We start from the raw sequence: 15597 nt of genomic DNA, 5'->3' as shown, positions 1-15597 counted from the left end.
CAATTGTTCATTCTCTGCTGATACTTCATCCTGAGCCATTTCCTTGGCTGTTTTTATTAAGTTCATTAAGAAACTGACAAGTGTACACCAGTGCAACTGTTAAATGGTTTGGTTTAATATATATTTTAAATCACTTTCAGTTATTTAACATCTGTTACACACAAGTAATGGACTAACCACTCCTATTAAAAAAGCTTTTTTTGGTGATAAACCCAATTTATTTGTATTAATAAAACCGCACCCAAGATACCAATCTGAAATGCATCACAAAATATTGTTATATGCAAAGGGGGGGGAAAAATGCCATTTTAAAATGTTGCTCAAATGTCCGATCCATAGCAGATTTTACACTTGTAAATGTGCTGGAGTGTAAACTTGAACCGTAACTTCACTTTGGGAAACTGACCCAATTTTGAGCAAAATTTGTAGAGATTGATGATTGCGCCCGAAGCCAATGTGTTTACATCGACACTCGTACAGGCTACTTTCAGCATGATTTCATGAAACTGAAGGATCTAGGAAGCGTTGAAAATCTAGAAAGGTAAGTTTGCCTCTATGACATACCGGATGTCAAGCTTTGTCCTCCAAGAGCGCAAAGCAGAAATTTGCATGCAAACTCCCCTCATATCTCTTAATAAAATGACTATGCGAGAAACGATGGAAGACAGATGCCTGAATTTCTAATAGACATACCTGGAGCACAAAGCTTTGCATTGAATGCTCAGAGCAGAATTTTCCCAGTGGCTTTTAGGATATCAAATGAGATTGATCTTTAACCAGTACATTTTCCTTCAGATAAGGCATTAAGCTGAAGAACTGTCTGCCTTCTCTGCTGTCTCAGGTACACGTTAAAGTTCTGCTGACAATACTCAAAGAGCAGAAAGTTCTCCCAGTGTCCTGGCTAACATTCTTCCTTCAAGAACACGTTAACTGGTCATCTCATTATTGTATGTGGGGCACGTGGATGGAATTTTCCCAGAATTGCACTAAATGCGGTAGCGGGCAGGTAAAATGGAGTCTTACCCACCAACAAAAATGGTAGGTTTTCACGCCGTATCATCCGGAGCTCACCGTATTAGTTATTCACTCCCGCGAAACACGTCGTTTCCATGGCGAGTGGGCTCTCATACGTCTGTCCGCCATTGCTGCGCTGTTGCATCGTGCCAGCTGCCATCTTTAAAAGGTAGCCGTCAGCAAAGCGCTCATTGCCAGCTCACCACCACTGTCCGGGAGACATGGCCAGCAAACGATAAAAGACGGCAGCCCCCCCGCTTCAACGACGGGTCCCTCGAGCAACTGCTGGATGCCGTAGAGGCCCGCTGGGATGTGCTCTACCCCCGCTCTGGCCACAGGATGGGCAGCAAAGTCACCAACCCGGCTTGGGAGGCGGTGGCAGCGGTGGTCAGTGCGAACGCCCTACAGAGGAGGACAGGCACTCAGTGCCCCAAAAGGATGAATGATCTCCTCCGTTCCACCAGGGTAAGTCACTCTTTTCATCACTCCCAACTCACACACCCACAAGCCCATCACACACCCACAGGGCCCTCACTCACTGCCAGTGCAAGTGACATCACCATTCACACACACCATCATTGTCCTCATCCTGCCCATGGGACCACTCAGAACCCACACATGCCAGGCATACTTATCATTGGGCCTGGCAGGCATCCTGATACACTCTCCCCATCTCTATCCATGTAGCACAAACTGGCTCACAACAGGAGGGAAAGGTCGCAGACAGGAAGAGGGATGCCGGAGATCAAAGTTCTGACAGAATTCGAAAACAGAGCCATCCAGCTGGCCGGCGATGACCTGGACTGGTCTGGTGCTGATGGTGAGTTCGCTGCTGCTCTGCAAATTTAGTATCCAGCAATGCAACATCCATCAGACAACCATGCTGTGAGTGATGTGTCCTGTCTCACAGGCCCCTGCCATGTACTAATTATCTCCCCTTGCTTTCGCAGGCACATCTGCTTATCAGCCGACAGAGTCCATGACCCAGGGCCTCCAATCAGGCCCCGAAGAAACCTCTGAAGAGGAATCTGGAGGCACCCGCCCTGAGGTCCAGTCACAGCGCTCACCCACACCCTCCACCAGCGCAGAGACACACATCTCGGTGGGACCTAGCTTTAGAGTAGTCACGGGATCACAATCTGGTGAGCACATCACACTGTCTGATCCACAGCAGGTGGAGGCAGGGGCTTCCCAGGCCCCCGACACTCGGAGGATTGCTGGAGGCCAGAAAATTGCTGAGTCTGAGTCAGATGACGAGCCTCTGGATTCGGTCATGTCACAGTTGCTGGATCTGCAAAGACAAACTCAGGAACATGAGGAAGGGACGTCCACTGCACCCCTCAGATTACAAGGCACGATGGAGGAGCCCATCCATCTTCAGGCTGAGGAGGTAGTGCCGGCATTGCAACGCAGCGAGGTCAACACTGGCAGGATGGTGGCCACCATGGAGACCGTGGTCCAGGACGTCGCTCCTGTATTGCTGCACAGGCTCAACTCCATCTCTGATGCTATAGTTGGCCTCCAACAGTGTCTACATGAGAGGGATGCTGGGCAGCTCGATCTCACTCCAGCTACCCCTTCCACTCACAGAGTCAATCAGGGGCCCTCGGGCACCCACAGGGAGGAGGATCAGCAGGTGCACACTCTGGGGCCATCCACCCAGGTGACTCTGGGAGTGAGCGGCCCATTCGAATCCCCTCTTCCTGTGACCTCTGCATCTCCAGCTTCACAGGCTATGGAGGGTGGCACTGCCACACAGCAGGACCCTAAAAGCAGTCCAGGGCCCTCCAAGTCTCAGCCCTCCAGAAAACACCCACCAAAGCCATCACAGGCAGGGCATCGCAGTCAGCAGGCTGTCTCCACCTCTGCTGCGGAGGCTGGGGAGCACCAAGACATGGTGGCAGGTTTAGGAAAGTTAGGTAAAAGTAACTCTTTTGAGTCAAAACAATAAACTAAATGAGCAAAAAGGAACAAGGGAGAAAACAAGCACAGCCCCTAAGTCAGGTCAGCTGTAAAATCAAGGGAAAAACTTTAAAGGAACCTTATAAACATCAAACTAAGATGTGATTAAAGGGGTCAACAAAACACCCCAGACCCCGCGGTGCCCACCGAGCACGGAAGGCCTCGATGGTGCCGGCAGACACCGCGTGCTCCCTTTCCAGGGACATCCGGCCGCGAACGTAGCCGCGGAAGAGGGACAAACAATCGGGCGGGACTCCCCCGTCGATCGCCCGCTGCCTGGACCTGTTGATGGCCAACTTGGCCAGGCCCAGGAGCAGGTTCACGAGGAGGTCCTCCTCCTTCCCGACCCCCTTCCGCACCGGGTGCCCGTAGATCAGGAGCGTGGGACTGAAGTGCAACCAAAACAGTAACAAAAGATTTTTTAAATAACTAAAAAGGGAGTGCAGCCTAAGACACCCTATATACACGTGGTCCACGGACTCCACAAGACCGCAAAAAGGGCAAGTGTCTTGGGAGTCCGTGAACCTACACATTTTACGATTATAGGGGACTGCTGCATGCAACACCCTCCAACCCAGGTCCCCGATAGAAAGAGGGAGAACACCTCCGTAGAGGGCCTCCCATCGGGGGCCTCCGCCGCCGGACGGCAACAAGGCACGCCAGGGCGTGTCCGGGCGGCGGACCAGGGCGAGAAAATGGAAGGTGTGCAGCAGCAGTCCGTACAGAAAACCCCTCCGCGCCGTGCCAAATGGCACGGAGGGCATGTCCCCGAGGCGGCTCATATTATTGCGGGGCACCGGCACCCGAGGGAGGGTTCGGGGCTTGGGGCCAATGTGGAATTCCGTCCGAACAGGGGAACGTTCAGCCGGAAGATCACCGCGCACCTGAGCCACCTCCAGACCTAAAATGACTTCGGGTCCGAGCACGACCGTTTTTAGGTCTTGGATGGCATCGGCTGCGACCTGGACACTCACTGACGCGCGACGCGCCAACTCCTGCGGGAGCATCCAGCCCAGTCCTCCGCCACCCAGCACGTCCCCGACCCTGGTCACCCCGGCAGCCACAGCCCTCCTCTCCGCCAGCCACTGAAAGGGACGGAGGGGCGGATTCCTGAGCAGCGGCTCTCTGACGATAGCCGCTACTCCTGACGGGGGAGAGCTGCGTCGCGTGGCGACCACGTTCCAGACTTTGATCAGGTCCTGGTAAAAGACGGGCAACACCTGGAAGGAGCCGAGGCCCCTCTGATCTACAAACAGGAGCTGCACGTCGTAATTCAGGCCGTGCACCTGGCGGAAGAAATACGTCGCCAGGGCACACCATCTCGGAGGAGGCTCGACGTAAAGGTATCGCTGCAGGGTCTAAAGACGGAAAGTCGCCACCTGCGTGCGTAGGCACACCAGCGCCTGACCGCCCTCCCTAAGCGGGAGACTCAGAACCTCAGCGGCGACCCAGTGCAATCTTTTGTCCCAGAAGAAGTCGACTAGCATTCTCTGGATTTTCGCGACAAAGTCCGGGGGAGGGGTCAAAGTGACCAGCCGATACCACAACATGGCGGCGATCAGCTGGTTTATGACCAGAACTCGACCCCGGTAAGACAGCACTCGGAGCAGTCCTGTCCAGCGCCGCAGGCGAGCGGTGACTTTCGTCTCCAGTTCCTGCCAGTTGGCCGGCCAGGATTCCTCGGCAGGGCAGAGATGGACCCCCAGGTAGAGGATGCTGGTCCTGCTCCAGGTGAAAGGCCTGAGCTCCTCGGGTAGGGGATCCGTCTGCCACGGGCCGACCAGGAGTCCAGAACATTTCTCCCAGTTGATCCTGGCAGAAGAAGCCGCAGAGTAGACCTCCTGGCACTCGCGCATCCTCCGCAGGTCAGCCGGGTCATTAAACATTAGGAGCACGTCATCGGCGTATGCCGAAAGGACCACCCCGATGCCCGGCCCGCGCAGAACCAATCCCGACAACCTCCTCCGCAAGAGGCGCAGGAAAGGCTCCACGCAAATAGAATACAACTGGCCGGACAGGGGGCAGCCCTGACGTACCCCTCTCCCAAAGCGAAGGGGCGCCGTCAGGGACCCGTTAACCTTCACTAGACACTCCGCGGCGGTGTACAGAAGTCGGATCCGGGCGACAAAGTGCGTCCCGAAACCGAATGCTCGCAGAGTCCCGAGTAAATATTCGTGATCCACCCTGTCGAACGCCTTCTCCTGATCAAGGGACAGGAAGGCGCTCGACAGACCAGCCCTCTGGGAATGGTGGATTATGTCCCGGACCAGATGGACGTTGTCGTAGATCGAGCGGTCCGGGACGGTGTAGGACTGGTCAGGGTGGATCATGCGGTCCAGCACGGTGCCGAGCCGACAAGACATGGCTCTGGCGAATATTTTATAGTCCGTGCTGAGGAGGGAGACCGGGCGCCAGTTTTTAAGTAGGCGGAGATCCCCCTTCTTCGGCAACAGGGCAATCACGGCCCTGCGCCACGAAAGGGGCATCTCCCCGGTAGCGATACTCTCCCCCAGGACCCCCGCGAAGTCGCCCCCCAGGACGTCCCAGAACGCCCTGAAGAACTCCACGGTCAGCCCGTCAAGTCCCGGGGACTTTCCCCTGGAGAGACCGTCGAGGGCGCCGGTCAGCTCCCCCAGACTTATAGGGGAGTCAAGCTTTCCGGCGCCCTCCGGGCCGACCTGCGGCAGGTCCTCCCACAAAACTCTGCAAGCATCCTCGCTGGACGGATCCGAAGAGAACAGGGCAGTGTAAAAGTTCCCGGTAATGGCCCTGATGCCCTCCGGATCCGAGACGAGGGATCCGTCGTCGGCCAGCAGCGTAAAGAGCTGCTGACGGACCCCTTAGGTAAAAAAAAAAAGTAGTTGCACAGCCTGGGCATGGGTGTTAATCACTCATACATACTGTTCACTATTGTCAGTAAACTCCTAAGAATGTCTCCCTGCCTGTGGCTCCTTGTTCTGATGAGCAGTGTTCTTGTCACTCAGATGCAAAACCTTTCTGCACAAGATAAAGGCAGGTGTCTCAGTCAAGGGCCTCTTCCCTGTGCTCTGTGCAGCCTTCAGACCACAGTGATGGTCCAGCCTCACACTTACTGGAAACATTACTGATGCCTGCACCTCGGCGGTGCTGTTAATTGTTGCTAGAATGTCATGGGCAGGCACAACAGAGTTCTCTCATTCTCTCTGTGTGCTCTCAGCACCTTTAAGGTGGGGCTGGCCCCCATCACATCAGCATCTGCAACCTGTGATGCTGTGCACCATCTGCTGAAGGGCTGAGGTGCAGAAGGCGGACACAGCATCAGATGCATCTAAAGTTTCATGGCTGCATCTCTAAGATGGCCCTGATCATGAAGCGGAGGTGAGCTGCCCTTGGCCAGACATGAGTCAGACATTCTCAGAGGCTGTGTGAAGATCTATGGAGTGTCCCCACTGCATGTTGTCATCATCCTCCTGTGATCGAGCGACTATTAGGGCATTCAACACATCTCCATGACAGGAGTATTCTCACTGAGGGTATTTGCACTGCCATAAGCCAGACTGGAGTCAAATGTTCATAACTGCGATGCAAGGATCTATGGGGTCACCTCACTGTATGTCATCATCATCCTCCACAAATCTGGCAGCTATGAGGGCCTTCCGAGTGCACCTGCCTCGTCTAGCCAGTGCGAGAACCTCATCCCCGTAATCATCACCACCGAGGACCCCCTTGCCCTCATCCCCATCGGCTTCCTCCACATTAGAGGGGACAAGCAGCTCCTCCATCTCCCCCTCCGCCAGCTCCTCTCCCAGTTGCAGTGCCAGGTTGTAAAGGGCGCTCCAGACAACGATGATGCGTGACACCCTCTGTGGACTATATTGCAGGGCTCCACCAGACCAGTCCAGGCACTGGAACCTCATCTTCAGCATCCCGATGGTTTGCTCCACCAAATTGCGAGTTGCTGCATGAGCCTCATTATACCGTCGCTCTGCTGCAGTCTGAGGCCACTGCAGAGGTGTCATCAGCCACGTTCTCTGCTGGTAGCCCTTGTCCCCGAGGAGCCAACCCTGCAGCCTCTGTGGACCCTGGAAGACTGCAGGGATCTGTGAGTGACTCAGGATGTAGGCATCATGCACACTCCCTGGAAACCATGCGCACGCCTGCAGGATGTGTTTCTGGTGGTCGCATACCAGCTGCATATTCAGTGAGTGGAAGCACTTGCGGTTGATCAAGTCCAACATGTGTTGTGACGGAGACCTGAGCACCACATGAGTGCAGCCAAATCGCACCCTGCACCTGTGGGAATCCCAAGATCCGGGCGAATCCAATGGCCCTTGCATCATGGCTGTCCCTGTCCTGGGTAAAATGCACAAAGTTGTGTGCCATGGAGAAGATACCATCCGTGACCTCATGAATGTATTTATGGGTGGCAGATTGTGAAATCCCACAGAGGCCACCTGTGGAGCCCTGAAAGGAGCCACTGGCATAGAAATTGAGCACCGGGACATGCCATCCATGTCCCCTTTGTGCCAAATCCTGCAGTAAGTGACAAATGTGAGCCACCAGGTCCCTAGACATGCGCAGTCGTCGGCGACACTGGTTCTCAGTCACCTGCGGGGATGGCAGGCGGCATCTATAGACCCTGGGCGTCGCTAGGTGCTGACCAGCCAAGGCTCACTGTCAGTCCTGGCTAGCATATGTGGAAGCCCCTGCTGTCCCTTCTTCATGAGGTTGCTGCTCCTGCTTTTGCACAACAAGGAGCCTCAGTCGCTCTCTCCTCCATCTTCTTCGCTCTCTGTAGGCCATCAGGCATACAGCTAGGTCACCAGGATCCATGATCCTGACGCGGTCCTCCTGCAGCATGAAAGAGAGAGAGACGTGGTTATCATGGCTGTACTTAGCACCTTTCCTGGCCCTGTGTGACCGCCCCTTAACGCTTCCCGGAGAGTGCTGGTCACCCGTCAGATGGCCAGAGATGAGTGTGCTGCATGGCTGCCCTGTCAACCTACGACATGGGGGACACTGGTCCAAACCAGGATGCTGGATTGCAAGGGGATGTGAGCACTTCCCGCAGTGACTGCTACATGGCCAGCGTTGGCGAGGAGATTGTATAAAGTGTGCAGTCCAACTGCTCCGCGGTCCAATAAAGTGGTGACGGACTCGAAGTCTGTGCCGGGAGGGTGGGAGGAAGGTGGGGGCGGAGGGGTGCGGTGGTAAGCTACGGAGCACTTGGTAGCCCTTTGGCGGGTAGGGTAGGAGCCTGTCCCCAATCATATCACTGTGGCTGCGCCTGATCAGCCTCAGTTGCAGAGGCATGGTCAGTTTATACAGGTGTCCCTGATGCATGGCCACTTCCTTCACTTACCCTGACCCCCACATTGATTGCCTGTGCGCAGGATGCAGCATCAGGCCAGCACTTGACCCAACCCCCAATGACAACGGTCGCCTGTGAGGCTGGCCAGCACTTGCCCCCGGGCACCCCCAACCCCTCAGCAGTTGTCTCCGAGGCTGGCCAACACTTGCCCCTGCCCCCCCCCCCACCACCTCCAGCAGTCACCTCCGAGGCTGGCCAGCATTTGCCCCCGCACACCCCCCTCTTTCAGCAGTCGCCTCTGGGGACAGGCATCAGTTTCCTCTGCCCCCCCCCACCCCCACAGCTGCCCCTGAGGCCTGTAAACAATGGGCGAGCTGTGGAGGACACTGCAGCTCACTCACCTCAGTTCCCCCAAAGTGAAGGCCGCCAAGTGCACGTTGCCTGCGTGCTTTCCCGCCGATGTGGACGGACGATACGGTGGGGTTCCAAAAGCCTGGCGGGGTGACCTATTAATTATATGCTGATGTATTACAATTAGCTCCCTGCTGACCGATGACGGGAAATTCGGCCCGCCATTGGCGGGCTGAGCGAATGATTGCGACCTGCCTTCACGCCATCATGAAGTAGGTCATGCCATATTTTCCGCATATGCCACTTATCAAGTCCACCGCCAGCGGGCTTGGAAAATTCTGCCCTGTACATTCACCAAAATGGAAGTGACACATATCAAAGCAATTTGCTGTATCTGGAGCACTTTGCTGTGTTTCTAAGAGATGTAATGATGCAAGTTCATCTTTTTAACAAAGTTGTTAATCCATGTATTACAAAGTGATCATTCTTGAGAGGGATGTTGATAGTATAAACAAAACAATGTAATAGGTTGAAAAAAATACTAAATATGAGATTGCGCTTCTGTCAAAATTACCTGCCTGGTGGGAAATCCTGATCACTATAGATATCTGTTGCTTCGGTGATGCTGCAGCTCCAATGTTCAGATTATATGAATGGAACAAACCCATTGCATATGCAATGAACAATTTCAGCAATATAGTTTGCTCCTGTCCTTACCAGCGAATGATAGGAATTTCCAGACTCTCTAATGTGAAGCGACAGGCGTAGATTATCTGACTAGTGCAGTAACAACAATGATGGACAATGTTCTTGTCTTACATGATTATTATTCATTGATTTACTATATATTGGCCTAATACAGTTATTCAAAGAATGTTTTATCTTTACTATCACACTCAGAAGTGACTGAGAGTGACTACCATCATATTACTGGTTTTGCAAGCTTGTCTATTTTTCTGAATAAAAAGCCATTCATGAGCCTCTCAACAGAACGATAATGCTCCGTGCATACTTCAGCTATAAAAACAAAAACTATGTAATCAGGAAGAAGCTCTAAGTAGGTAACGTATTGAAAGCTTCGTACCATATATCATCCCTGCAGAACAAAACTGGATTGCGTTATGAGTTATTTGAACCCATCAGACGGTTACAGTTTTGGAAGATCCATTAAAATACTTGCTAATTTATTGCATCAATTATATCCAGTGCTTTGTGCAATTGACTCTGTGGCCAGAACAATGGCATTTAGTAATTCACCTCACAGGCCACCCTAATCATAGCCACTGGAGAGTAAAATTGGGTGCTCTGTAAAAGCGTCATTTTACCTGACCCTGTCACCCTCCTGCTGCTTATCTTTGGTTAAAATTACCATACTAGCCACTGAAGTTGATGGAGAGCAGAATTGAAGTGCGGTGTAAAATCATCATTTTACCTGACCCTGTCACCCTCCTGCTGTTTGTGTCGGATTAAAATTATTTTAAATATTTTGATGCAGCTTACTTTCCCTGAAGAACTGCAATGTGGAGAAAAGAATGATATTCGCCAACGGATGCAGCAAAACTTTATATTAAGTGGTGGGGTACAACAAAAAAGATGCTGAGTGTGAAACAAGATTAAGTACCAATGATGGTTTTTATTCACAATTTAACCAAATCACATGTTAGTGATGATATCTTCTTTCATGTTGGATAAGGGCAATGCTTTTGTGGTCAGCTGCTTTTTACTTGCACTGTAGTGTACTGTTGCTTTTTCAGAGAATGGACATTTCTTGACTGCTTTTCTAAGCATCACAAAAGCTATAATTACATTGAATTATAATTTATAACATCACCTGCCCAAAATTGTACTTTATGCTCAGTTCCTTTCAATTTTTCAGCTGAGGAATAGTTCTCCAACACACAAAGATTACAAAGCACTGATCAGAGCAATCTTTACATACCCACAAACCTGCTGTTACATATGTAGACCTTTTCAACATTGGAACCAAAAACCCTCAATCTTTCCAGTGCATTACCACTGCAGACATGCCAACCCTATCATCTCATAAATCAAGAGACAGACCCTTAAAAATCAAGGGATACTGCTTTAAAGATTATGAGTTGCTTTCTTTTTTACAAACCAATATAAACTGATGAGTTGGTTTATAAGCCTCATTAATGGTTTATTTAATTGTGAACAGGTCAGAGCTCTTATTATATTACCACCTCTGAAAATGCTCTGCAAAAAAATCCTTCCTGTTATCGCTGTTTCAAAGACAAAGAATCATGATTACCAGCCTAGTATCTCTGGTTTGTGGTGATGAATGAGGCAGGTTTCTGGTGGATATTGTATATTGACTGCAGCAAAAAACTTTCTAAAATTGGGTGTGACTAACTACTATTGATGCATACAGATCAGACAGCTTGTCCTTTATTTCCATTCTTTCTTCCTCCCTTGTGGTTTGCTCTGTTTGTCGTCCACTGCAGAGGTTATTTCAGAACCCCCTTAGAAAGTCTCTGCAGAACCTTCAGGGGTCCATGGACCCAGTCTCAAATTTTTTGGTTGAAGGATCTCTTTTCAAATGAATTATTAATCATGGACTCCCCATTTAAATTATAATATCAATTATGAATTTAAATCTACTGATATTGGATTTCTGAAAGATTTAGTGGAAGAACATTTAAAACACCATATTAACATTTTAAACAGAAGAGGCAGTCATGCCACTGATACACTGACAAGGTTGACTGTGATTAGAAATATTAAAGCAATGGCTGAGGTTGTGCAGTGCAGGGTGTGGAATCTGAGTCTCAGGATGTGGGGGCATTTTACTGACAAACCTTTTGTGGACAGTGTTTGGAGACATCCCTGTGCTATGAGCCTTTACAACTCATGCCATGGCCATGGAGAGAAATGGCAATGAGAGTGAAGACTATGTGGAACCAAATATGTGTTCCCCAGTAACAGCGTTGGTCCCAGGGAGGGAGGGAGGTGGGAATTGTCACTGACTTTTGTTAATTTGATGCACAGAGAAGCTGTAGAAAGCACCTCTGTAAAGTTCCTTGGCACTTTAAAAGTACTCAATGAATGCAAGCTGCTGGGTCTTGATACCAAAAATCTCAATTTCCAGTGAGAAAAGCTCATTGTAAAACACTAACTAGCTGACATGCAGATTGAAATTCCTCCTTTCACTTGTCTCACTTCATTCAAATAAAAGGTGTGGCTATCGGTACTCGTATGGGCCCCAGTTATGCCTGTCTCTTTATGGGGTATATGGAACATTCCTTGTTCCAATCCTAGTCAGGCCCCCTCTCACAACTCTCCTTTCAGTACATCGATGACTGTTTCGGTGCCGCTTCATGCTCTCGTCTGGACCTGGAAAAATTTATCGATTTTGCTTCCAATTTCCACCCCTGTCTCACTTTCACATGGTCCATCTCTGACACTTCCCTTCCCTTCCTTGACCTCTCTGTCTCCATTTCTGGTGATAGACTGTACACCAATATTCATTACAAGAAAACCAACTCTCATAGCTACCTCGAATACAGCTCCTCATGCCCTGCTTCCTGTAAGGACTCCATCCCATTCTCTCAGTTCCTCCAGCTCCATCGCATCAGTTCCAATGATGCCACCTTCCGAAACGGTGCTTCTGACATGTCTTCCTTTTTCCTTAACCAAGGATTCCCCACACTGTGATCGACAGGGCCCTCAACCGTGTCCGACCCATCTCCTGCACCTCTGCCCTCACCCTTTCCCCTCCCTCCCAGGACCATGGTAGGTTCCCCCTTGTCCTCACTTTTCATCACACCAGCCTCCACATTCAAAGGATCATCCTCCACCATTTCCACCAACTCCAGCATGATGCCACCACCAAACACATCTTCCACTCACCCACCCTGTCAGCAATCCATAGGGACTGTTCCCTCCGGGACACCCTGGTCCACTCCTTCATCACCTCCAACACCTCACCCACTTCCCTCGGCACCTTCCCATGCAATCACAGAAGGTGCAACACCTGCCCATTCACCTGCTCCCTCCTCACTGTCCAAGGGCCCAAACACTCAATTCAGATGAAGCAGCGCTTCACTTGTACCTCCTTCAATTTGTTCTACTGTATTCACTGCTCCCAATACAGTCTCCTCTGCATTGGGGAGATGAAACGTAGACTGGGTGACTACTTTACCTTCACTCAGCCTGCAAGCATGACTCAGACCTTCCTGTCGCTTGCCATTTCAACACACCATCCTGCTCTCATGCCCACATGTCCATCCTTGGCCTGCTGCAAAGTTCCAGTGAAGCCCAAAGCAAACTGGAGGAACAGCACCTCATCTTCCGATTAGGTACCTTATAGCCTTCCGGACATAACATTGAGTTCAACAACTTCAAATAATGAACTGTATCCTCCCTCTTGAATCCTTTTTAATCCAATTTTTATTTATTTATTTTTATTTATTTGCTTTTTTTATATTTAATGATTTGTTCATTTTTTTATTCTTTTCCCCAAAGCCCCCTCCCCCACAGGGCCACCTGTTACTTGTTTTTATGTTTTGCTTTCATGAGGGTTGACCCTTGTTAGGTTATTAACACCTTCTGCATTCTTACCTTTATGCCACTCTCAGCACCTTCTTTACTCTTCACCACTACCACTTCCTTTGTTTTGTGTCCATGACATCTTTGTCAATCTCTCCTTAGCTGTTTTTTTTTTCATTCATTCACAGGACGTGGGCTTTAGTGGCTGGGCCAGCATTTATTGTCCATCCCTAGTTGTCCTTGAGAAGGTGGTGGTGAGCTGCCTTCTTGAACCACTGCAGTCCATGTGGTGTAGGTACACCCACAGTGCTGTTAGAGAGGGAATTCCAGGATTTTGACCCAGCAACACTGAGGGAATGACAATATATTTCCAAGTCAGGATGGTGAGTGACTTGGAGGGGAAATTCCAGGTGGTGGTGTTTCCATCTATCTGCTGCCCTTGTCCTTCTAGATGGTAGTGGTTGTGGGTTTGGAAGGTGCTGTCTAAGGAACCTTGGTGAATTCCTGCAGTGCATCTTGTAGATGGTACACACTGCTGCTACTTTGCATCGGTGGTGGGGGGAGTGAATGTTTGTGGATCTGTTGCCAATCAAGCCGGCTGCTTTGTCCTAGATGGTGTCCAGCTTCTTTAGTGTTGTGGGAGCTGCACTCATCCAGGCAAGTGGGGTGTATTCCATCACACTTCTCACTTGTGCCTTGTAGATGGTGGACAGGCTTTGGGGAGTCAGGGGGTGAGTTACTCGTTGCAAAATTCCTAACCTCTGACCTGCTCTTGTAGCCACAGTATTTATATGGCTAGTCCAGTTCAGTTTCTGGTCAATGGTAACCCTCAGGATGCTGATAGTGGAGGATTCAGTGATGGTAATGCCATTAAATGTCAAGGAGCGATGGTTAGATTCTCTCTTATTGGAGATGGTCATTGCCTGGCACTTGTGTGGTGCCATGTTACTTGACACTTGTTAGCCCAAGCCTGGATATTATCCAGGTCTTGCTGCATTTGGACATGGACTGCTTCAGTGTCTAAGGAGTTGCGAATGGTGTTGAACATTGTGCAATCATCAGCGAATATCCCCACTTCTGACCTTAGGATGGAAGGATGGTATAGTAATCTGATGTGTAATATGCCTTTAAGACAAATGTTGTAATAGGTGAGCACACGGGCCTGAATCTTACGATTCCTGAGCACTGAGCGCTTCCTGGTGTGCGTCACGCTGGGCAGGCCTTAATTGGCCCGCCCACGCAAAATGGCAGCAAGCGTGCAACCCGGATTCTTAAGTCCCAACAAACCAGGGTACAGGATCCAACAGAAGGACATTGATGAAGCAGCTGAAAATGGTTGGGCCGAGGACACTACTCTGAGGAACCCCTGAAGTGACCTATCCCTTAACTTCTATCTCAGTCCACCTGTTCCACCCCCTCTTAAACAGCATAAATTGCATCATATTTTACTTCTCTTTAGCTCTGAAGAAGAGTCATACAGACTTGAAACTCTGTATCTCTCTCCATAGATGCTGCCAGACCTGCTGAGATTTTCCAACATTTCCTGTTTCTGTATTGAAAATGATGTGCTAAAATGGTTGACAGGTATATCAACAAAATGACCAAAATCATCCAATCTTAGATTTTGTGGATAAATTTCATTCATTTACTGATTGAATTAAAAATATTTTTTTGAAACTTCTCAAATATAACCCATTTCCCAATCACATCTGTGTGCTAAATTTCACCAATTCTCAGTTGGTAGAAGGAGCAACAGTGAAGTTGAAGCCTACCATTTGGGAAGGAGAATGATGATGTTGTCTTACAGTTTGGTGGGAGGTTACTTCCAAAATTCTTCAGTGTCATTGAGGGATGATTCCCTCATGCCCTGTTGACAGGAAGTGTGTTCTGTCAACAACACGTGATGACACAATCATAGTGATGACTAAGAAGAACTTCAAAGTCTGCATTCACCACACCCCTAACACCACTCTTATCTGAAAGAGGAAGTGGCTGCTAAGAGGCATAAACAAGAGACCTAAACAACATGAATAGCATCATTGATATTAATTAGTTAATCAAAATGTTTGGGTTCAAAATTCTGAATGTTTTTCTTCATACTTGTGTTTCCAATGATCACTGATTCAAAGTTAACCTATTTCTTTGTACATACATACATACATATTTTATATATATTTAATGTTCCTGTTGATGGAGTTTGAAAGGATAAGAACAAGCTCAAGAACAGTATTCCCTTGAACTAACCATGATTCCTTATCACTCACGAACAGGCTGACAACACAGCACCACCCAGTCTGCTTCAGCCCATCTCGAATTCTGCCAAGTATTCAACAAAGGATTCATCCTGACGTGCTATTGGTCACGTCACATCAACGATGGTGACATCTCATAGCAGCAAATTTTGTAAACTCTCTTACATGACCACTAACACATAGGGCAGAACTTTGACCTCGGCGGGCGGGCGGGCTCGG

General features: G+C 49.7%; 1 long non-coding RNA gene across 1 annotated transcript in view; it reads right to left on the bottom strand.

The window, feature by feature from the left end:
* LOC144693694 (uncharacterized) overlaps positions 1-15189 on the bottom strand; it is a 41500-nt gene extending 26311 nt beyond the window's left edge. Inside the window, exon 1 of the long non-coding RNA XR_013579587.1 lies at positions 14899-15189. This is a non-coding gene — a long non-coding RNA (uncharacterized LOC144693694). The remainder of the gene's footprint in view (positions 1-14898) is intronic.
* Between the last annotated feature and the right edge of the window lie 408 nt (positions 15190-15597).

This window comes from Cetorhinus maximus, chromosome 19 (assembly GCF_964194155.1).
Source record: "Cetorhinus maximus chromosome 19, sCetMax3.hap1.1, whole genome shotgun sequence".
Classification (NCBI taxonomy): Eukaryota; Metazoa; Chordata; class Chondrichthyes; order Lamniformes; family Cetorhinidae; genus Cetorhinus; species Cetorhinus maximus.
This window is presented reverse-complemented; position numbering and strand designations above follow the sequence as displayed.